Source organism: Notolabrus celidotus, chromosome 18, assembly GCF_009762535.1.
Source record: "Notolabrus celidotus isolate fNotCel1 chromosome 18, fNotCel1.pri, whole genome shotgun sequence".
NCBI lineage: Eukaryota > Metazoa > Chordata > Actinopteri > Labriformes > Labridae > Notolabrus > Notolabrus celidotus.
In genome coordinates, this window is record NC_048289.1 from 26,816,160 (window position 1) to 26,841,718 (window position 25,559).

A 25,559-nucleotide genomic window follows, 5' to 3' on the forward strand; every position below is an offset into this window, starting at 1 on the left:
GGAAGCATCCTGTTATCTCCTTTACTTCACTTAAGGACATTCTTTTGTTCTGTAAGTGGTGTTTAAAAGATGCAGTGCAGGATGTGATTCTCTGGATTCAGATATATGAAACGACTGGGGGTAGATACATTATTTTTTAACGAGTCTAATGCAAATGGGGTTCTAAAAGTTGAACTAAAATGCCATAAAAATAATAACTCACCTCTGACAGTTTTGTTCTACAGCGTTTTATACGCCTAAAACACAGCAAGACCCACAGTGAGTCTAATTAAGCTTAATTTGACACTGATTAACAGCCAACATTGATCTACAGGGCATGAGTGGCCCAAGGTAAAAATCCCCATCTACCACTGCAGGAGTCTTGTGTATGATTTATAGCTGCATCTCTGTATTGTGTCTGTTCAAAGAAACAGCTAATTCGCCGTGTCAATTAGTGGAAAATCTGCTGGGGATAAGATCCTCACCACAAGGGAAAACGGTCCCATACCAGTTTGTTCAGGTGCATGCACAGAGGGTAGTGGGACATGAAAAAAGGTAGCGTGTGAGGCTCCCTCTTGTCGTGCTGTGTAACATCAATTAGGTGTTAAATAAAGCAGCACAGAGATTGAAATACCAAGAGAGCCAAGTAAGCATCTGCCCGATCTGAGAAAGCCATCCGCTCTCGTCTGATGACGATACACGCCTCTGAGAGTGATGGACAATTTTATGGGGACAGGTGTAGTCAGCACTTAGGGATGAATTTTCACGTGTTGCCTTTGCACACAGTTTGATCAGCCACATGAGAAGCAAAAATGGAGTTGATGTTGACTCCTTGAAAACTTCTAGGAGGGGAATGTAAGCTGTACTAGGGATGGTCTGACTTGACTAATTTCCTTGTGGTTTAAACAAATTTAAATTTTGACTTGTCTAAGGGTAAGAAAACACTCAGAAAACAAACAAAATACAAAACACGGCATCAGAGTCTGCAGGTAAACAAAGTCAAAGTGGTTTGTCGAGTGTGGCTAACACTAGTAGAGCTAGCACCACCAGCTTTCAGTGCACCTTGCAGGTTAACATCCACATGCCTGTGCTTTAAACCCATTGCTCAGGAGTGCTTATATGCCAGTTTAATCAGACACAGCCTGCATACAACTTCATCTCCAATACTGCCAAACTGCACCACACTACAAGGTACTGTTAGTGTTTACATCCGGGTAGTAGAGCATTATGGCAGTTTTGCCTTTGTTTTAGAGATGATCCACACGATTAATTTAACACTTCTACATACAATGTCATCTCCATTTTCTAGATCAAACACTAGCAAACCACACTACGCTACGAGATGCCATCAGTCATCTGTGTTTGTTTACATTTGGGTAGTAGAGCGATGAAGCAGTTGTCATCAACTGGAGCTACAGCCCCGGCTAGTGGCGGTTGGCTGCACTACAACTTAGACACAATACGACCAACATTTCAGACATACAATAATAAAAGTATCTAACTAGTAATTCTGGTGCCGACAAGCAAGGGTGACGGCTTTTGATTGTTTAAGCTACATCATCTGATGGGTTACAGGATTGCATTACTTCATCATCTCATCCCGAACTGACTTTCTTGACTGCTGCTGGCATTATAATGCATAATATATTATATTATATTATATTATATTATTATATTTGCCATATTATATTCTGTTATATTACATTATTATTGGTTACTACAACTCATATTACATACCCATATTTATTTTTATGTATTGCTTAATCTGTCATTACCAACCATAATCACACCGTGTCAACCTGTCACTACTGAATCATATTAATACTGCCTGTAATTACTGCTATTTAATCTATATTCCATTTGTAACATTGTATATATCTAAATTGTATCTTCATTTATCTATTTCTATTTAATTTTATTTAATTTAATTTAATTTCATTTTACTTATTGAAACTTCTTCTTGATTGTTGGGTTGCTGTAACAACTGAATTTCCCCCTGGGGGATCAATAAAGTTATATCTTATCTTATCTTATCTTACTTCCTTTTGCCACATTTGTGCTCCACACAGATTGTTTTCCTGCATGAATCCAAATCCTGCCGATATAATAGAGGATGACACTACTTTTACTGAGAATGAAAATCAGAGCACTTCTGGAACTGAAACCCAGTCCTAGATTCTGTATTTTTAATGCTAAATCTGTAAACAGAGATTAGCATCTACCCAACAACCCTAGATCTTCATGGGGTCCTATGACTTATGTCCTTGGTTTGAGTAAAATAAGCTGAATATTTCTTAGTAATATGATCAACTAAGAAAAATTTAATTATAGAATCAAGAGCTGGACCTTTTTTTAATACTGAGTCATCAAGACAACGTTCAATTTTGGTTATCTAATTCTAAACTAAGACATTTAATCAAACTGCAAATTGATTAAAACTGCAGTACATGGGAATTAACGGCTCCAAAATGAGGACACTGTCAGTGATTTCTATATTTAAATGAAGAACCCTGTACAACATCACTCTGTGGATCATTGTCCAATAATCTTAAGTGCATACAGTGTGATTTAACGTCGTGAAAGACGGGACAGAAAGTCAAAGAGGTGCAAATCCTTCTCCTAACAGGCCCTCTAAATTTGAGCATAAAATGGCTGTGACAAGTTCTCATAACGTCCCCACACATCTCGTCCTGGCTCAGCTGCCACATAGATCCAGTGCCAGCCTGAAGCTGGTTTCACACATAATCGTAGCTGCCTCTCCCTCCCTCCCTCTGCGCTGTCACTTCTGTCTGCTCGACATAAGCAGCCCTCAGATGATACCCAAATGGGCTGATTTGGCCACTTCAAGGAAAGCACTAAACAACCAACTAGCACAAGCTCCCACTCGTTCTCATTTCAACTCCGTGAGTGTCCCAGTTAAATTCATTTTCTTAAAATGCTTGACCACATGACACTGAGCCTCGGGCCTGTTGAGTGCTTGTAGTAACTTTGTATCTCTGAGCAGCAGAGCCTGATAGAGCGCTGGACTTCCTTGCCTGGGGCTGTTGTGTATCAAGTGCAGCTGAGTGCTTCATGGGCTTAGCATGCTTCTAAGTGGAGAAAGGCCACAGGGGCAATCCGGGGTTGGTTTCCTGCATGATATAGCAGAGTAACAAAAGTCTTCATCTGAAAAGAATTCAAACCAAGTGCATGAGAGCAAAGAGTGCAGCTGCATGGAATAACATCCAACCCTTCATACAGACATTTACACTACCAATGAATTGCAGGCTGCAAATCAAAGTTTCAACCATGACTGCAAAGCTCAGCTCCTTCCACTTGCATTGCTGCTTCAGGCTTGGAGGTAGAAGTGTCATATTTTTTCTTATGTTGCACTGCAGCAAAGCGACTCGCCAATCAGTGACTGCCTGCAGTTGTTCCCACAACAACAACAACACAGAAAGACAAAGTGCTAGGATGGAAAAGAATTCAATAATGTTCATTACATTTTTAGACTTCTATCAGAAAATCCGAAAGGCTGCCGTTTGGTTTGAACTTCTACTAACAGGGAAATGAATGGTTTGATGATCTTGTGAGGTGATTTGATCAAACTGTGTAAACATCAAAGTACTGATTCACTTCATTCAGTGGGGTCATTTCCCGGAGGTAGGGGTAAAGGACACTAAAATAGACCCACAACATAGCGACTGTTAACACACCATTTCCTCTCTGGCACTATTTCAGTGTTTGAATATTTTGGCACTGACAGTTTCTACTTAGATAAGATGTTGTACTTTGTTTGGGTAAAAAAGTGGATATAAGTAAGGTTGTAAAGGAAAGCAAGAAGTCCAGGTTGCTGTTGGTGGTCTTTCAGCTGAACCCCATTTGACCCGTCACCAGAAAAGAATGACCATATAACACATTTCTATAAAACCTTGAAATAAAAACTAAAAGTGCTTTCTGTTCAATGCCGACAGTTGCTTCATTCCTGCTTGTAACATCATTCATGCATTGGAACTACAAAAGCTTGGAGCAACTTAAAGCTGTGACAAATTCTTTCAGGCGTAATGTATAGTGAGCGGGTTGCTATAGCGGATTGGAACCACATCAGGGTGAGAACGACCCTTGCACAAAGCACTAAAGCTCCTGTGAGGAACTTTTGGTTTGTGTTTGTGGTTCTGGGTGTTTTTAAAAGTAAACTTAAGACTTACCTTTTTAATCTAGCTTTTAATTTGGAGTAATTTATTTTTAGCCCTGGACTGCATTATTATTCTAATTGTTAACATATATTTATATTATTTACTTATTTATCTATTTATTTATTGTATGTATCTGATGTTTTTACTTATTTTATAAATTTTACTGTATTGATTTTACTTTATTTTAAATATTTTATTTATAATCATGCCTTTTTTGTGTCTCTGTTATTTTGTGAAGCACTTTGGGCTAAATGTTTGAATGTTTGAAAGGTGCTATATAAATAAAGTTGAGTTGAGTTGAGTGTTGATTTTGGCGCCCCCTGTGGACAAAGACAGGTTGACTGAATTTGTCACAAACACGCTAGAAGTGTCACCAGATGAAAAATCTCATCCTGCTCTCTTTTAACAATCAAATGTCTCACTCATCCAGATACTTTGCTCTGGAACGTGTGATAAAAGGTTGTATCAGCAGTTTGCAGTTCACTTGGTCTGTCAGAGGTTTCAGAGATTATAAATAACTATATAGAAATAGTCACTCTTCTTATCAATGTACTTGTTTGCTTTTTCAGGGCATAAAGAGACGTCAGTATTAGTTTCAGTCTTTTCAAAACCAGCTGAAATCTCCTCTCTGGAGCTTTAAAATCTGCTGTATCCCATACCGCACTCCGTTTAATGTTTGTCTCGTGTGCAATCTTCAATTTCGTACATTTCTCTCCATCTTTTTTATGTCTTTCACCTCTCCAGCCTTTTCTTTTTTTCTTTCTCCCAACCAGCGTGACATTTATCAGACGTTGGTACAATTAAAGCTGTATCCCAAGCAACGGCCTGTTCTTCAAAGCAGTAGTCTACTATCGAGAAGTAGCAGACTGTAGCTATGGAGCATTGTCACAATCAAGTATTGAACACAGGCATGTCATTATTCTATTCAATGAAAGGGGGGGGGGGGGGGGGGGGGGGGGTGAGAGAACTATATCGATGCAGAAAGCCCAGGGACAGATTATGGGACAGAAGTTTGTTCCCTTAGGGATACAGAACTGATGCAACAACCTTGTCCCTCTTTGTCAGAGGATAACATTTTCCATCAACGCTAATAGAAATCTCCTGAATGTCAGTCAGGTAAAGGTAAAAGAAACACAACGATAAGGGTCATATTCCCTCTCAGAAAGGTTATGTGTTGTTGCTTTCTATTTTCTGACATCTGCAGATAGTACTGGTGACGTCAAGAAAACCCACAAGGAGTCCACACACCGAGCACATCCCCCAAAGGTATAGGCAGGGAGTCATCAGACATAGAGGGTGGGTATGGTTTCAAAACCACAGGACAAGAACAGAACAGATCAATAGGGTATTTTTTTCCTTTCAAACAAGCGAAGGAAAGAGATGGAGTAACATAGGTGGGTCTTAAGGGGAGCCGATAATGACATTTGGTGCTGACCAAATGAGTTTCCACCCTCAGCTATGCCTACCTGCTCATAAATAAGACGAAGGAAACAGGCCCAATTGTCAAAAGTGATTGTTGACGGCTGCCTTGGTTTTTCTTCACGTCTGGGGAAATAAGTCTGTGAATTACAAAAGCCTGGATATAAATATGGTTTCATTGAAGCATAGGCATGCAGCTGAGATAGAAGATTAATCTGTTTCCTGTTGAATTATGCATTGTTCCAGTCCTGTACCACCACGTGCGCCGCCCATTATGTTCACGTACAGTCCGTGAGGAACTTCATTGTCCACCGTGAATAAGCAGCACCTCTCTAAGTTCCTTTCATCTCCTCCACAGAGACTTTCTCCAGGAGATGCGTATGCCTTTAGGCTGAAAATGACTTAATATAACAGAGGTGCTGACGGGCTCCAGGAATTAACTGTACTACTTTAATGTGATTGTTCTTACAAGCAGAAATAAAAAAAAGAATCTGGGTTGTGTGCTTCAAATTCATGTTTTCTGACACCATATCAGGCTTTGTAAATGCACTTCTCTTTTTTCCATCCAGACTTGCTATTAATACCCGAGCCAATGATACAATACCACAAAGAAAATAACACATTAGTGAGCCTCACAAGGGCAATGATACCTTCAGGGTTTCTATTTGTGACTGTGAATCTGGATCAGAGGAGACGGTATAAAAGGATGGAAGGGAGCGTGGGCGCGAAAGAAAACATCTTAAATTACTTCTTCTTCCAGTTCAGCCCTCCGCCAGATTGCTGTCAGGCCGGACTGACATTTGATTGAAAGCGCAGACGAGACCGCGGTTAACACAGAGCCAATTAGCGTGTTAGCTGGCTGCTGACCTCTGATGGCAATTTGATGACCACCAATAAATGTCTCTTAGACTCCAGTCGCCATCGCACCACGCGTCAATCACGCAGCTCAGAGCGAAGAGAGAGAGATGGAGCGGAGTGCTGCCACGCTCACAAATGGAAGTTCAGACAATATTTTTACCTTCCTATCAAAGAGTCTGATACCTGGTGTGCTAATCTGCTAATATAGAGTGCAGGCATGATACTGCTACACAGCTTAGAAAGAACAGCTGTATAAAACTTGATATGAACGTTATACGACTAGATTTTGGGATTTGAAGTGTTCCTATTTTGGACGGTCGTACACGCAGCATCGTCCACAGAGAGTCTCATCAGCAGCATCTCAGCAGCGCCCAAATAAAAACGATAAAACTCTATATCAGAGTGCAGCTAATAATAAGCTCTCAAGACATCAAGCCTCAACATTAACTTTGTTCTCACCTCTCAAGCTGCTAGCTAAGGCAGGGGTTCCCAAACTTTTCAGCCCGTGACCCCCAAAATATAAATGCCAAAGACTTGTGACCCCCACTGTCCCTCAAAGTGATTTAATGTGGCTTCATTTAGCTGGTCTGCAGAAAATGAGCCTACCTATATGAGAGTGTGTCTGTGTTTCCTGTGGCTTTGTGAATAAATCTGCTGCTACTGATGCTTTTGATAATGAACTGTTCACTAACCCTAAACTTAGGAGTCATTTGCCAAAAAGAAAGGCAGAAAACTCATTACATTTTCTATTTTCAAGGTTTTATTTCAAGGGTAGCTACTATTTTTGTCGATATTTTTTATCATAATGGGTACTATTTTGAGATAAACTAAAAAAAAAAAATTCTGGAAGACATCTCACGACCCCCCATGTGTGTCTTGCGACCCACACTTTGGGAACCCCTGAGCTAAGGTGTATACAAAGTAGAGATGTGCACATTAAGTTGACTAAACGGTTCTACATCGTTGCCCTCGCTAAAACATTTCTATTATTGTGGGCTCAAACTGCTGGTCATATGTTGTGTCTAAGATGTAGTGCAGCCGCCTGCCACTAGATGGGGCTGCAGCTTAGGTTAATGACTACTGCAGCAAGGTTATAACACTCTACTACCTGGATGTAAACAAGCACAGATGACAGCATCTCGTAGCGCGTTATGGTTTGATCTAGAAAATGGTGATAAGTTGTATGTAGACTGTGGCTGTTTTCGAAAACTCCTACTATACTAGCAGTATGTACTGATTTAGTCAAAATTCAGTATGTAGTATGTGAACAAGAGCAAATTTTGCAGTACGCCACAACTACCTGGATGGTGTACTGATTGGGGAAAATGTCTCAGTATGCAGCGGACCAGTCTCCCTCGCGTAGTGTTTCCCTCAATGCACAGTGCAAATGTTCTGCTTCTTTTTTCCGTCTATGATGTGGGCAGTATTTTTCAGTTTTTAGGTGCTGTAAAAAATTATTAAATTCCATATGAACCACTTCTTAAATTTTTAAATCATAAATGGATGCTAAAGAAGCAGTTTCGGTATCAGCTTGGCCGTTGGAGTAATACGTAACCAACACAGGTATGTCGACGTTAACCTACAAGGCAGACCAAGGGCTGATCATGCTAGCTCTACTGCCTTAAGCCACACTCTGCAAACTAATTTGACATTGCTTACTCCCAGACTCTGGTTTAGAAGTGTTGCATGAATTGTGCAGAACATCCCTTAAACAAAGGCAACGCAAGGAAACAGAATGTCTTGGTGACAGTCTTTTGGTTGGTGATGAATTTTTGACATTAGAGACAGAATGATGGACCCGGAGAAAATGTTGTGGTGCCTAAATGTTGGTGAACCACTGTTCTGTGATGTGACACTGTTCGCAAGAGTGAAATGTGGCCTACTGTTGCATTTTCTGCTAGCATGACATTGCTGCTGTTTACTGTCCTTACAAGATATTTAACCAGGGTGTGTTTCTCCTTTGTTGCTCTAAAGAAGGATCTACAGTTATACTTCTGTGATAAAGTATAGCTTGCTATGTCGGCTACTGTGTCAGAGCTGCTTCCAGTTAAACAAGCTAACATGACTTTGGAGGTTTTACATATTAGGATCAGTCTATTATCTTTACTTTGCTGTTCCTACAAATATCAGGAACACATACTTTTACCATTATTATTGGCACTGTATCCAGAGTCAGAGGCCTTCCTGAAACTGGTATCCGTATTGGAATAAGTCTAAGTAGCACTATTACTTTTAAGAAATGTGGAGAGAAAGCATTGTGATCATCTGAAGACGATCGTCGCTCTTTAATACAAACGTTGCCGATCACGCGCTCTGTTTTCACTTCAGCTGTAATGCGTTTTCTTGGCTTTTAATTGAAAGATACTTATCATAAGTCATTTCATTAAACGACTTTGATTGTTTTCAAGCCACAACGCAATTATTTGTCCTGTGTTATTATGACTAATCCAGAGTGTTGGGCTGATGAAGCTCTGTTGAGAAAATTAATGAGCTATACGTACAACAAAGGGCATCTTCACCCCGTCTAGTCCCTGCTAATTCACCTCAACAAAGACAATCCTCTCTGCACTGATAATGTCAGCAGTCACTTTGCATCTTCAACAGGACACGTGTCTGCGTGTGTGTGTGTGTGTGTGTGTGTGAACGTGGAACCTGCAAATCAGATAGGAGATGATGAAGTAGACAACACAGGCTAGCTCTTCAGCCCAGGGTGCTGAGATATTATGTAGATGCAAACATGCAGGATCACCTCCAGTCCTTCGCCTTCACAGAAGGTCACAGCCGTCAGATGACCCCGCCTTTTGTCAGGCTTCACGGCATGCACATTAGCAGGCTGAGCCAGGCCTTGCCAACATCAGCAAAAGAAAATGGCTATGTGCTATTGCCCTCTTGAGAAGGAATGTGTCAGCCTTACACACTAACCTCACTGAGTGTAAATAGTGCAAAAACAGCAGGGCCTTAGGGAGGGATTGGGGGAAAGCATGGAATTAAAAAGAAATAACCAAAAGCCACCAGTTTGGGTAAACCCCAAGCATGCATATTTAATAACTTAGAGCAAAGACGCTGCTGGTTTTAGGCCAGAGTTTAATCTGTAGGTCAACTACAGTGATATACAATTTCCATCTCCATCTGTTTTGACCGTACTTAGCAGCAGGAGCTTTTTAAACTCAAATCATGGATAAATGTCAGATAACGAGCACAGACTGACATCATTCTTCTACATTCCCCTTCACACAACACACCAATCATGGTTGGTAACCGGTCTACTACGAATCAGAATACAAAGTGTCTCACCCAAACACGCCGAAACGTGATCAAAGATGAAGTTCTGTCATCGTCGACTCCTGGTTTGGTTTCGTTACTGAACTGAACTAGGAGAGATCGCCCACCTAATGGACCCCTACCAGGCACTCCGTCGACAAAGTAATTGGCAGCAGCCACCACGTTTATCTGCTGTGTGCGTGGGTGGTTTCAGAAGTCATGTGTGTCACTGAGGTGAGAAGCTTTGGTGAAGTGTAAATTACTGAAGTCTGTATGTCTCTTAATGTCTGGAGCTGAAATCCATTTCTGACCTACTAACCACACGAGCGCGTCTCAAAACAACGGTCACTCTTTATTTCAGAAAAATCTACAGTTATTCAGTCTTGAGGTTCTTAATATGGCACAGTTTTATGAGCATTCTGCTATTTGTTGAATTCATCACTCTCTTAGATTGTTTGCAGACTACTTTTGTCATGTCTGTAATCATGTACCTTCTACAAGCTCTATTTAATAAATAACGATGGATTCTCAACCCTGAAATCTTCTCTTGCTTCCAACATGTCTGTCTGGCTACTGATGCAAGAGTCATAATAATGTGAAAAGAGTGTATTATTGGCCCTTATGTGTTTTAGTATTGCTGGGTATTGCTACATTCCTAGTGAGTTTTCAAGCAACTTTCTAAAACTGCCAATCTTTTTAACCCTCCTGTTATGTTACAGGTCAAATTGACCCATTTTAAAGTTCAAAAATCTAAAAAAAAAAAAATTGTTACAAGTATTTTTTCACTACTCTATTTAAATCAATGTATCTGATTTTTTTAAAGAGGGAAATTGATTTATTAAAATTTTCTTTGAATGCAGAGACAATGTTCATTGTTTTGTTAGGGGAAAAAAAGAAATAAGAAATAATATGGGCATTGTACATTTTGAATTGACATCACTGTATTTTGCTCTGATTGTGTCCCTCATAAAAAGATTTTAAAAAATAAATAAATAAATAAAAGTATTTTTTTCGCTGTGAAACTTCTTCTGCTTGGCTTATGTAGCTTAAAAAAAATAGAAAATGAAAATGGTTCATTTCACATATTTGCAACCTCCCTACATGCTTATATTACATAGATACTGTTTGTGGGGTTAATTTGACCCTGCAGTCAAAGTGGAGGCTAAAAGGGGTCAGCATTGTTAAATACTAAATGTTTCTTTGCAGCGGTGTGACACAGTTCACCACAATCACTTTCCAATGTACATAAAAAAGTTTTAACATGAATTTTCATTCAAAACGAGTGAATTATCCTCATTGAACTAAGATCTGTGAGAATTAAAGAACACCAATGCACTAAATATTGATTTAAATGGTTAGTAATTAATAATGAGATTTTAAAAAATGTGTATTGGGATTTTTTGGGTTCTGACACTTTTGAATCATTAAATATGCCCCGGGTCAAATTGACCAAGGAACATTATTGTTGTCCCTAAAGAAATGAACATAACAGGTGGGTTAAATGATCATTTTCTCTCTGTATCTATAGTTTAGATCTGTATATCTTATATTTTGTGGACTATAATTAAATAACTATTTAAATCCTTCATCTTGTGCTGTGTGACTTTTACATGGCATTACCTCTGTTTTTCCAACATTCAACAACTAAACAGAAAAACAACTAATCAAGAGAATAAATGTCAGATTAATCAATCAAGGAAATAGTGAGCTGAAGTTTTCAACCTGCCTAACACGGACCACCCACACAGTTACCACGGCTTTACAAAATAATTTGTCTCCAACAAAACAGGCGGCTGGCACCTCTTTGTTTTTTAATGTATTAGATTCTGGGGGAGGGGAGGCAGCTGTTCGCAGGGCCCAGCTGTCGATGACGGCTGGCAGAGATGAGAGGGGAGGAGTTGATTTTGAACAAACCTGTGCAAACACGGTCCCAAAGGAGCGTCACTTTAAAAAATTCCTTCAAAAGCACAGATGATAGCTTGATGTCTCTGTTTACCTCTGCGCCTGCAGTTTATTTATAGTCCTGTGCACACGTTAATTATGCTAAATAATGTGATTGAGATGAAGAAACAGTGATTGACTTGGCAGAATGAGGCTACAGATGAAATGTTTTTATAGTTTGATATACTTCTGGTGATCATGGAGTTGTTGGAGTGTAGGGTCCCACTTATAAAAGTCAATTTACTATCTGTTAATGGTCACACTGCACTTTGTCCAATGTTGGGTGAATTTAGGCCAGAGACTGACTGATAATGATTTCTACTTTAGGCCGAAACAGCCGACCTTTACATAATCCGACGGGTGTTAGAGAGAAATTGTTGAAAATAAGGCTTAATGTTGAAGGACTGAAAATTAATTCACAACAGTTTTGCTGGGTTGTATCTTCCCCCACAATGATTGTGATGCATGCAGTGAAACAGGAAATAACTGTGAATTTTATTGTGGTACAGCTCAGTGTGGACTACAATGCAGATCTGCTTCTCATGCTGTTCACGCTGTGATATTTCTCAAACCATACATTAGCACTAACTGATTTCTGGGCCTTTCATTTCCTGTGTTCCAGCCTGGCAAGTACATTGTGGACTTTTGCAGGCCATTACAGACAACACTCGAACCCAGGCACCATTACTCTTGATGACATAACATTAAGATGAGTACGTGAATCCTGTAGATGAACTTGCCTTGATTTTGAAAGTTACTTTTTAATAATATGCTAAAGTTATTTGTCCTTTTAACACAATAGCCTTCTGTCCATCATAGCCCTTATCATTTGCAGTCTGGCTGAAGGGGGAATATGTGCCTAACAGCAGACAAGACATGCACAGACTTCCTCATATAACAGAGGGCACAAAGGCCTCTTGAAGCCCTTTCATGTACAACTTTCAATTTTCCCCATGAAAGAGAAATTCTCTGCACAAAGCCAATGCAGCTGCCTTCCATCTCAAGTCACTAAGTCCAGACCTGACCAATGTGTCCAACTTCACAGCCAGTCATTTTTTTAAGAAGCAGCATGACAATCAGACTGGCTTATAACTGTAGGCATGCAAACCAAAAGACACTGTAAAGAAATATATTTTAAACCAGACAGGAAACTTAGTGAACCATTCACTGATTGGTTGGTTGATTAGTTGGTTGGTCGGTTGGTTGGTTGAATAGTTGGTTGGTTCATTGGTCGGTTCGTCTATCAATTAGTTTGTCGGTGTATTAGTTGATTAGTTGGTTGGTTGGTATATTAGTTGATTTGTTGGTTGGTTGGTTGGTATATTAGTTGATTAGTTGGTTGGTTGTTGGTTGGTTGGTATATTAGTTGATTTGTTGGTTGGTTGGTTGGTTGGTTGGTTGGTTGGTTGGTTGGTATATTAGTTGATTAGTTGGTTGGTTAGTTGGTTGGTTGGTTGGTTGGTTGGTTGGTTGGTTGGTTGGTTGGTTGGCATATTAGTTGATTTGTTGGTTGGTTGGTTGGTATATTAGTGGATTTGTTGGTTGGTTGGTTGGTTGGTTGGTATATTAGTGGATTTGTTGGTTTGTTGGTTGGTTGGTTGGTTGGTTGGTATATTAGTTGATTTGTTGGTTGGTTGGTCTATCAATTAGTTGATTGGTCGGTTGGTCTTTTAATTCGTTTGTTGGTAAATTGGTTGATTAGTTGGTTGGTCGATTAGTTGGTTGGTGGTTAGTTAGTTGGTCTGTTGATTAATTGGTTGGTTGGTTGGTTGGTTGGTTGGTTGGTTAGTTGTTCTGTTGATTAATTGGTTGGTTGGTTGGTTGGTTGGTAGGTTAGTTGGTCTTTTTTTGTTGTCATGTTCATCAAATGATTGTTGAGTTAGTTGGCTAGTTGGTTGGTTGGTTGACTGGATGTTGATTGGCTGGTCAGTTGGACACCAGTTTAACATGCTGTTACATAAAACTTCTTTTACATACCTGGATTCCAACCTTGTCTTCAATCCTGAGCTACCTAACATACACTGTATTAAAGAAGTGGACATAGCCACTTGGATGTCACTCACTCACTGTGATGCTGGTCTTGGACTAAAATATTTGAAGGCATGAGTTTGGCTCTTTGGCTGTTGCCATCTTGGGATTTTGGATCCAATATGACAATATACAAACAAGAGGGGTTTCCAACATGGCTATGCCTCCATCCTGATTGTCAGACAGTCATTGTAGCCACGTTTGCAGCTTGTCAATCACAAGCAGCATATTCTGCTTTATCATTGAATTGTCTTTATCAACATGATCATGTATTGAATAAAACATTAAGGTAATAACTACTCAGTCATAACGGAGCTCAATTTAATTAACACACAGATCACAGATTCTGCGGGCAAACAATGTCAAATAAAATGTATCCACTATCATATATTTGGCTGAATCGGATACATTTAATGGTATGGGTAAACTGTATACCTACTGGCATCCTTCATAAAGTCGATGGTAGCATGTGTAATGACATGTATGCAATCACTAAGCAGCTTTGTCGTCCAGTACCATCATTGTTAGAGGGAATGCGTGACTAACCCAGAGGGAGAAGTACCAGAAACAGAGCCCAGGTCTCTGTGGATGAGAGAATGTGTCACATGTACCCAGCCAAGGTCTGTCTCATACCGGTACATGGATGACACATGCCCGAACCGCCCCTCTGACATTCAGAGCAGCAAGAAAGGTTCTCAAGCATTCCTCAGCCATTATCCATCAATCTAAGACAAAGTAACAAAAAGCATCCTACCCGCATCATGTTCCTTGTACATTCCAGCTCCTCTGAATAATAAACTCTTGTTTGATCAGCTCTAAATCTTCAGATTTGTGAATACAAGCCCTAACAGAGCCCAAAGAAAAACTAGCCTACATACCTCCATACAAAGATGACTAAAAAACTAAAGCATCAAGATCAAGGCAGGGAGGACAGCTTCCCCCACATTTCAAACAGAATTTATCTTGCCTGTAAATAGGTTTCTGACACAACTGGCTGTCAGTGTTGGCGTTTGTGGGTTTCAGCGTGTCAGATTTGACACAGCTCCCCCGTCAGTAGCTGTGGGCTGAAGCAAACCACCCACACATCCCACTGGGGAGAAACCGTCTTCTTTAGATCACCTTCAACTACTTGACAACACTGATCATTCTCGTCGTTGTCCCCTCCGGCACTCAACACAGATTTACAGCCTGGAGTGTTTGATTGGTCAAAGTACGTCTGAAAGAGTGAGAGCCTTTAAATGCTTCACTGTAATGGGGACCTGAAGCTTGCAGAGAGGAGAGTGACTACCCTTCTTCTTTTTGGAAATATAATGCAAACCCCTCACACCAGCACCAAAAGTTCCCAGTAGTAAACAGCACATCACATTTGATGACACGCACAATCAGAGGACTTGAACGCAGCACTTTATGTGCCTGCGGACACTGTCATGGTTCTGCATTTGCGCATCAGTGACCACAACAGGAGCCATGCCCTGTCAATCACAAACCGACAGATGCCAGGCTGCACGCCGAAAGGGACAAGGCAGCTTGTCTCTGGTCTAGGACACTTGTGACTTAGAGGATTCGTGCATCTTTGAATACATGTCCAAGAACATATCTTATGTATGACACTGTACATCAAGCTTGACACAGAGGCTTGCAGGACAAACATGTATTTGTTCCCAGACTGTGTCCTACACGGGAGATAAAAAATGGAGTTTCATGCATATAAACCCAATTAACTGCTCAAACAAAGGGATTCATTCCTCACCCCCTAAAATGTGAGTAATGTAGACCTTTGAGCCAGTTTATGGTATCACTATAATTTATGCCACCTACTAAGCAGCGCTGGCAGACTGTGTCTCTTTTGTGTGGCCAGAGCTTTACAGCCGTGGAATCTCAGAGGAAGAAAAGAGCCAGTGTCATGCGGTCAGAAAGCATTTCAGTCAGACAAAAAAAATTGTGTCAGCACTTTCTCCCAGGGAGCGAGAGGCCAGCGTTCAGAGCTGTTAGCTTCTTCCTCAGAGGGGAGCTGAGGTTTAATGGGACTACTCTTCCACTCCATTTGCCGGCCCGCATCGTACAGGCCACAGCTGCATACATGTGAGCCAGCAAGTGTCACTCTGTGTACCTCTCTGCAGCCTGCAGAGCTCAACACTCCCTTTAACAGCTGACAGGGGTTGTTCTTCATCACACACATTATAAAAACTAAACAGACTGCACACATAATGTGCAGAGGAGACAATGTTGAACCTCGGTAATGAGGTTGCAAAGGTCAGCGACAGATGTGTTGCTGAAATTCCTACCTTATTCATTCACAGAGCCAATTATCTTACCGACTCCTGGTGCTGCTGCTGCTGTCATTTTTATTCTGATTATGGCTGGACTAGAAAGCATCTCTCTAAAAAAACTTCTTATCAAAAGACTTTGGATCTATTTCAGAGCTAAACAACAATTTCATGGCTGGCCAGTCACAAAGTAATTACAGATGGCCTCGAGCTGACGCATCGATCAGTACTCGGGACACTTCTTGGAAAAAGTCTTCTACTGACAGACAGCTTCTTGAGGAGAAAACAGCACCTCAATACAGATTGTAAAAATAAACCATGAAGGAAGACGCAGGCGACAAAAATATATTTCCTGTGATTAAGTTTCCTTTGATTAAAGGGAAGATTATTCTTCAGTTCTTGCCTTTTGCTAACGGCTGCATCACGATACGGTCAGGTCAATTCTCCAAGATTAACCCATATAGATGTTGTGTTTGTGATTTAACTACTTCAAGGCCAAGATATTGAGCTCATTAAAACTAACATGCAACTAGCATAAAACTAATTCACAAAGGTAACTGCACCAGGGTTGTGTCTGAAGGGGTGGCATAAGCCCCCTTGAAGTCTGATTGGCCACGCTAGATGCAAAGATCCTACACTATAACTGGCTTTTTGCTTTGTCAGAAGCAGGACTTCTGTTCAAAGAAGGGATGGGCATGCTTTTTGAATTTTCAAGTATTCATAAATTCATAAAAAAAAAATCATAACATCATGCAAATATTATTCCCCCCTTAAATATTAATTTTCCCCCCTTTTGTTTTAGTGCCTGTTGCACTGCAGTACTCCCACCAAAGGGGGGGCTGAAGCGCATCCCAAAACTGTTTGCTAGCTGCATCAAAACAAAAGAAAAATGCTAATTGACCAAATAGCAAAAGGAGAAGAATGCTAACCACGTTAAAGCTGCTGTTGGTAGGAATGGTGTAAAAAACGTTACTGTTTTTCTGCTAGGTTTGGAGAAAAGGTCATAATACCCATCGGTACTCATCTGTAAGTGAAGTAATTTGAGATTATGGCAAGATCTCTGTATTTTACAATGCCTTTGTATCAAGCAATGTTATTATTCCCCTCATTCCCATTATCACGGACCAATCAGAGCTAATCTCCAACCCTCTGTCCTGACTGGTCGAGTGATGGCCCCATTACGTCGCCCTGATTGGCTGGGAAGCCACTACTTCCTCATAGAACGCGCACAATGATCTTTTATGGGCAGGGTTGAGGGGAGGGGTTGTGTTGACATTCAAAATCTCTCTCAGAAATGATGTTGAGATCACGACTACCAATAGCAGCTTTAAATAACAAAAGAAGAAGAAAACGTAAGCCACAGCTGGTATAGCGCTGTGAGCATCTGAACCAGAGAACAATGAAGAGACTGTGCATGTACAGATTACATGACTGTAAAATGTAAACATGCACGCCTCGCTGCTGCGTCGCAGGAACACCGGCATGTACACTTAATTATGTCAATTGCTTTCAACAGCAGCATTTAACCACTCCTGCCATATGAGTGGACTGTTCACCTTGTTGTCACACAGAGTGTTTACTCTAGTGTTGACACCTGCAGTGCACAAGGTGGAGTGTTGTGTGAGTCATTGACTCTGCAGCTCCCGTCAGAGGACAGAAATAACCTTAAAGACCCAAATAATAAAAAGTATGATTATATGATGGAGTGAATTTTTGTTAAATGTGAATGGCATCTCAGTGACTATTGAGAGTATTTTGGCTTGAAATGATCCTCCCTAGTTGAAGTCAACCATTCAGACTGTGTTACAACAGACAGGTTTTACAGAATGTATTAAAACAGACAGGTGCATTGAAGAGGAATCAGACCATCAAAAACTGCAAGCAAACTCCTGCACACTTTCCAAGCGTCAAGAACACATTTATCATCTATGTCTGAGTACAGAAATGTCTCTGAATGTATTCTTGGCAGCAGGACAGAGTGCAGGAGTTTGCTTTCAAGCGTTAAAGTGACTGAAACTGAGATTTTGGACTTTCAACATCTTTGGGTCCTTAGCGAATGAAGCTAAGAGATTTAAATGTTACCGAGCTGTTGTGTTACTTTTCAAAGTTATAAATGTATAAAAAGGAAACATGATATCCATATGTTACTTAAACATTAGATACAGTTAATATATCTTAAAGTAAATATGACTTGTGAAGACATAAAGGGGTAAACAAACCCTAATAAACCCCTGCAAGTTTGGTCAAGTGGGTCACAGAAGTCTGGACACGCCCCTGGATCATACAGTATATGTTTATCTTGATCACTTATTTTAAGGTAGACTAATCATTAAGACAGTCTGGCTATTACATTACTGTTAGGTTCCAGGTCCTGCAGTTATTACTTCATAAAAACACATGCATCTACTTCAGAGGTTTTTCATTCACCTGTGAAGAAAACAAACGCAGCTGAATGAACACACATTTTTTGTCGACTCGCCAACACAGACTTTAGAATTGTTCTGTTAGTTTAACTTAACACAATATAGCACTAAGTGTAAACAGGTCCCCGCTACAAACACGAGCTGAGGTGCCATGAAACCTGAGAGATGACTCACCATGAGTAGAGAGCAGGCAGGTCTCCAAATCCGGCTTTGAGGGCAGTGAGGCGCTACATTTCGCTGCGCTGAACCACAGTCCAGATCCCTCTCCAGAGGGGACACCCAGCAGATCTCTACAAAGACAACCACAGTGAGAAAAAAAAATTAACTCAAGGCGAGCAACAGAGCGAGAGAGCCTCGTATTGACACACAGCAGACGCAATTTGACATCTGGTTCAGTGGCGTAGAGAGTTCATGCAGTGGACTGTCACTGCTCACTCTGTTGATGATCTTTTTCCAGCAGAGAACACAAACAGTGTCTGGTGATGCAAACAACGCTGTTTGGGGTCTCTACAAGGGCTGGTTATGAAAGGGCAGGCTGGGACAGTAGACGGTTGTCACCCACTTCAGGGGGTGGATCTGACACAAAGTGCTGCTTTCAGAGTCATGGTGCAGAGCCACTGAGTCCCTAAGCACTCAGACCAAATGTGTCATTATGTCATTAGGTGGAGAGTTGGGGACTGGGGGGGCAGAGGGGACTGGATTTCTGTGTGGATGTTGGCAGTCATGTGGTAGATGCTACACTAAGGGGAAAAGGGAGGGATAAAATACTCTAACACTTCTTTAAATAGGATTTGTTTGGTGTTTCTGGCAATTATACGACATTACAACCGAGCACCAGTAAAACATATACAAAAGAAGATTTTAAAGATGAGATAAAAGTCAAACTATTTGGGTTTTATTATTAAACTAATACAGTAAAGTTTGGAATAGAAGTCGCACATCCGTCTATTTTTGGGGGCTTCCAGAGGGAATCTGTTTTTGTGTTCCTGCAAGAACATCCTTTATATTCAGCAATGTGCAGCTTCTATGCAGATGATGTGTAGCTCTTTCTAGCGCTAACTGTTACCATCATCCTGCAAGCTACCCATTAGCTAGTCGAGCACAGCTTATGGTATCACCATTAGTAGTGAGGTATGGACGAACCCACTGACAGTGACCAATTTGCCAAAACTCGCCCCTCCTGCTGCTCACTTCTTGAACTGAGGAGTCTTTTCGTTCAAACCAGCACCCCAAAAAAAAAAAAAAAAGGTACCAAAGGTTTACTTACTTAATAGAATACAACAGTTTTCTTTGAATGCATGATTTAAGTCTAATAAAGGAGACAAGCATTAGAAAGTGACGCCACAAAACTGGTGTGCCTCGCTACATATCCTGCAAGCTTTGTGCATTGAAGCAGTTGCTTGTTTCTGTGAGCGCCATCTGCTGGGTGGCATAATGAGTAACCTCTTGCTGTGTTTTATTCTGGTTAATTGGTTTAACCAGTGCATTGGAGGCAGCTCACTACTTAAATGTGGCTGTGGCTCAGTGGGTAGAGTTGGTCGTCTATCAATCATAAGGTTGGCGGTTCGATCCCAGCAAGACACTGAACCCTAAATTTGTTCAGCGGTGTGTGAATGTGTACGAATGACATAAGATAATACTGATGGTTCCTTACATTAGCAGCCTCTACCATCAGTGAGTGAATGGGTATGAATGGGTGAATGTGACGAGTAGTGTGTAACAGCGCTTTGAGTGGTCAGAAAGACTAGAAGAGCGCTATAAAAGTACAAGTGCATTTACCATTTTATCATTTTTAAAAGGACAATAAAGGTTTTAAAAGTGCGTCGTATGAGCCAGCGCTGAGAAAGAGTATGTTTCTTGGCTTGATATTAAGTTATGAGTCGTAATACTCCAGTATTTGCCAAACAAATGGTTCTTAAGGAGTCAACACTGAAAAAACAACTCCCAATGTAATTTCACTGATTCATTAAAGCTTCAAAGAGTCCTCCAACTAACCCCTGATTCTCCCTCTGCAACATCCTCCAGTGTCACTGCAGTTTACTTCCCCATATTCATAAAGGACAGCTAAGGCGTGCTGCAGATTTTGAAGGGAGGCAGAATGTCATTTCTGCACAAAAGACAGTCTTCATACAAACAGCAACACAATAATCAAGCTTCCTCAAGGGTGTCACATGGACTCTGTACTTTTTTTCATTTTCTAATTATAGTGTGTACAATGCTCACTGCAGGGAACACTTTAGAAGACTTAATCTGAATTTCGCACAGAGTTGCCAACACATTAATTAAACTGAGCCAACCAATGGGAGTCTAAACAAGTTACAGCAGTAATAATGAGAAGCAAACAAAAAGTCATATCTCCATAATTCCTACTGTGATTATATTACATATGGGTTGCATATTGAAATATTTTGTTTGGGAGCTTGCAGGTTTGGATGACTCTGAATATCTCCCGTGACTCCATGCTCGGTGTGACGTGGCGTTTTTAATTTAAAGTGGATAAATTGTTTGTGAAATCCCAAACTGTGATCTTTAAATGAAATGCCATCTCCTAAATCACGCACTGTTTTTGTCTATTTTTGGATTCTCTTGAGACGACTTTCTTGATTTGCACAGACTCCACATGTCTGAAACGGTTTGGTTTTGCTAGCTTTTCTGTGCGTGTATGTCAAAGTCTCTTTATCGGAGAGGCTAGCTAATGTGCTAATGGCTCTGGGGTCAAAAGAAATCTGGCAACAGGCAGACACTGAGCATTTCCCAAGGTCGACTCCTCTTGTCACTTTAAGCTCAGAGGGTCACGAAAGGCCGGGCAGCTGTCCCCCCTGCAGACGATGATTAGAAGAGAAATGAGGGCAAAACAAGTCCCAGTGCTCTTTGTCTGGTTTACGACGATAAAACAGACACAGCAAGAAGAAAAAAAGCGGGGAAATCATGAGGCAGAATGCATAATTCTTCTTTGTCCACTGGGTTTCTGTGTTATTAACTGAAAAGGCCAGAAATAAAATCAACACAAATTAGGAGAGCGACACTCTAAGTCCCTATTTCACTGATAAATATGGCATTTAAGCTTTCCCTCTCATCTCCTTCTCACAGGCAATGACTGTTTAAGCTTTCATGTAATACAAATGCCTCAGTGTAAAGTCTAGCCGCTCATGTTTGCCTTTTTTTTTTTACCCTGATTATATTTCTTCCTCACATCATGAAAAACCTCCTCTTTGTTTCAGACTCTTTCTGCCAGGTTAAAGAGTTGGTACTCAGACAAATGGACTCACTTAGACCAGACTCCACGCTCACAACAAGGTGTCTGAGATCTCCCCTGGCCATATTTTCTGCTCACCAAAGGTCTGGGAAATAAAACGCAGGGGCACTGCGGACCAATTACTTACATAAAAGTCACTTAACGCTGATATCAACAATTCATTGAGGCTACGTTTGCTGAGACAGGTTATAAAGAGAAACAGAGAAGATACATCGAGGTGTCTCCTTTCCCAGTTTAGTGTTCCCTAAATGAAAGTGAAATTGATGCTTTTCTTTATTCCATATGTCCGTTTGAGGGTTCACAAAAGGCAGTTAAATGCAATGTGTCATAAACAAGCTTCAAAAACACCTTTCATGTAACGTATAAGACGGACCAAGAAACAGTCAGAGGAGAGTTTTCAGAGAAACGCTCTTCTGCAAAGTCGTGATATAAACTCCTCAAGCAGCTGTGGAAAAAGTAAACATGTCTCCAATTAGACGCCCCTTAAAATAAATCTAACACATACAGTGTTAACAAGATCCATTAAAAAAGACAAAAGATTTAAACCAAATGTTCAGAATCAAACTAGATTAGTAGAAACAGAATAAAACTGTTTTTAAGAACAGTTACAAGAAAGGGGATGAAAGTAGGTCTTATGACCTCTGGCAGGCTGCTCCAGAACTGCTCCAGAGAATACCCTGACCCCAGACCTTCTCTGTCTTGAACAGGGTATAGCCAAACAGCCCGGTTTAAAGACGAAAAATGGGTCTAGTGGTACATTAAAGCTGCTGTTGGTAAGAATGGTGTAAAAAATGTTACTTTTTTCTGCTGAGTTTGAAGAAAAAGTCATAATGCCCATCAGTACTCATCTGTAAGTGGAGTAATTTGAAGCTATATTGCAAAATCTCTGCATTTTCAAATGCCTTTGTATCAAGCAATGTTATCATTCCCCTCGTTCCCATTATGACGGACCAGTCATAGCTAATCTCCAATCCTCTGTCCTGATTGGTTAAGGGGCGGCCCCTACTACGTCCTCTGATTGGGTATGAGTCCGGCACTCTCATGACTGCACACGCTGATCTGTGTTGGGGGGCAAAGAGGAAATCTGGTTTGGAGGGATAGTGTTGACATTCGAAGTCCCTCTATTTGAACAGATGTTTACTCTGTGACTACCAACAGCAGCTTTAAAGCACCAGTTCCCAAAGTGTGGGTCGGGACCCCCTGGGGAGGTCGCAAAACACTGATGGAGGGTCACAAAACATTTCAAATGAAACCTTGCAAATAAAGTGTTTTATCTTTATTTCACTTTTCGTTGTTGCCACAAGACCTCTGAGGTGACTGAGCCAGATAAACAACAGTAGCAGTGGCAGCAGGTTGTTCACAGCAGCACAGGACCGACCGAATAAATGAAGTATCTTAGGCCTTTTGTTTTTGTTCTATCTTTTTCTATTTTGGGATTTGCGTATTGGTGTATTCCCACAGCAGTGTGGAACATTGAACCACCTCGAGGGATAGTGGGGGTCGCCAGTCTCTAGCACTGCTATTTTGGGGGTCGTAGGCTGAAAAGTTTGGGAACCCCTGCTGTAAAGGTTTAGAAGTTCTGAAATACATGTATGAAGGGATTTGTAAACAATCAGAAGAACTTTGAAATGAATTCTGAAATGAACGGGGAATGTAAGGAGGCAAGGAGGCAAAGATGAGGGTGATGTGGTGACGTGTCTTTGATCCTGGCAGCAGCATTTTAAACTACTGTAGTTCATTCAGGAGAGACACAATTTGGAGATTAAATGTTATTTACTTAATGAATAATGAAACTTGACAGAAATCTTTGGCGTAAGGACTCTATGGGGATAATTTTGGGAGCGTATGATGTGTGAATTTGGCAGCACAAGAAATCCTCCTAGAGTCCAGACACTGGTGGGGGTGGTTGATGAATTCCAGGAATTGAAGACTTTGCGGAGACCAGGTAGAGATGGGGAAGTGAAGGGGTGCGCACCATCAATGCAAGAAGGAACTAGCTGGAGAGAGAGACACATTTAAAAAGACAGCAGAAAGTTGAAAGGCTGACGATAAGGGCGTGCCACTGAGCTACTGGATGACAGGCGACGCTGATTAACCAATGACAGCTCCGGAGCATGCAGCTGGAAGCGAGTGAGCTATTGAACGAGGGAGAGGAGAGATAAACAACTGCTGTGATTGCTTAAATAGTCTTCCTGACTGAACTTTCGCTCCAGCTACATTTGTAGGCAGTGAATGTTGCTCCTACTTTTTTCCTAGACTTCAGTTTAGCACTGATAAACAAGACCTCTCTGGTGTCCCCAAGTCTTCAAATATGTTCATTTAAAGCTTCAAAAATCCAAGATGTGAACGGCCAATCTGCCAAACTCAGGCCTTCAAACTGGTTTTACCAGCACATGATGTCCAGAGGCTTCACCCTCTTCTTACAAACAGCCTCTGCTTCTGGAGCAGATCTACACATCACCAGACACAAACCATTTCCCCTGTAATGGACGTCTAAGTGCTGCCGAGCTGCTTGTAAACATCCAGAAGGCATGTCCAACGTGACAGTCTGGCCTTCAAGCGTCACCCAATGAAACACCCCTTTTCACCTGCCTCAGCCTCCTTTAAGTGCAGCTTTCCTTTCAGTCCAGGACCTAGAATGTAAAATTGTCGCTTCTGTGCTGAGACCTTGACTTTTTAAAAACAGGTTGCCAATGTCACTGGTTGGTATCCAGCAGAAAAGAGAGGCTGGGAGGCACTCTGTAGCATCCAAACACAAAGGTTTTTTGACCACCTTGTGAGAAGAGCCAAGGGTAAAAATATAAGAACAGCACAGCAGCTCTCGACACCTACTTATACTTTAAATAACCAGCCTCATATGTGCTCACCGTGTATCAAAAGAATCACAAATAGAGCATCTGAGAGGCAGCCTGGCAGGTGTTGCTGCTTCAAGTAGCAGGTTTGAATGACAGCTAGTCGAGCCATTATCCAAGCACAAAGAACGAAGAGCGATGGAATTCAAACAAAACAGACCTTGTGCCGGTCTACATTCACAGCATTAAGAAGTCTGCAGTCTCTTTACAGCCACTGCCATTTTGAGCTCGGTCTTCTGCAGTCAGTGCTGATCCAGATGAATGAGACGTTTAAGCAAATACAGTGTGAAAGGCGTCCTGGCAGAGGGGCTGGAGCCTTCAAAGCGTGGAGAATGGGATATGGGTTAGGCAGCCGGTTTAAAGCATTCCCTGAGATTAGCGTCTTTCTTAAAATCCATCTCATTACAGCAGTTACAACTCATAAAGGAGCGGGAGCTGATGGAAAGTACTCGCCGCTTAATGCTGCAGTTAACATGATTGTGAGGCGTCAAGTGGCTTTTTTTCCTGCTTGTGTAGATCCCAGACATTCAGACTGAAAATATATAGATGCTAAGACTGGACCAAAAAAAAGAGCATGTCAATAAAAGTTCATTTTCCCAAGCTCTCACTAGTGAATGTGTGTTTCATGTGTGTGCTCTCAGAGTAAAAACACTGACAGTTTCACCATTAGCGCCATTAGCTCTCATAACCTCATTGACTCCATGTTAAAAATGTATGCTTCAAGGCCTCCTATGTCTTGTGAGCTAAATGATGAGGGAACCTGATATAGTTTTCCTTGGAACTGGCATTAACACTCCGCAGGGTTTTCAGCTGGATATCAATTAGAGGCTCATTAGGCGTTTGGAGATGGCAGTCCCTCTGGCTTCCTGTGGCCCGCTGTGAAGCCGGCTGACCCTGACCTCCGAGAAAGGCTGGAGCTCTCTGAGTCGAAGTCTTCGAGCAACTGGATCAAGCGTGCGTTCCTTCAAACACATTGTTTGAGAGCATTGAAACAACACGGCGACGGAAAGTAAAGAGTGTAGAGTTGGGCGGTATCCAATTTTTGATACCGTTAAACCTCCCCCATATTTTCCCTGGGTATATGGTAGTACTGCGACTAA

The 25,559-nt window shown here is 41.2% G+C and overlaps 1 protein-coding gene across 4 annotated transcripts in view; it reads right to left on the reverse strand.

The window, feature by feature from the left end:
- Window positions 1-25,559, reverse strand: part of tanc2b (tetratricopeptide repeat, ankyrin repeat and coiled-coil containing 2b) — a 242,485-nt gene that overhangs the window by 183,880 nt on the left and 33,046 nt on the right. For 3 of the 4 annotated variants that reach the window (XM_034708630.1, XM_034708626.1, XM_034708629.1), the window contains one exon: window positions 18,526-18,641. The exons of the other annotated variant lie outside the window; for it this stretch is intronic. The gene's annotated coding sequence lies outside the window, so the exon portion shown is untranslated. The remainder of the gene's footprint in view (window positions 1-18,525; window positions 18,642-25,559) is intronic. 4 annotated transcript variants of the gene reach the window in all.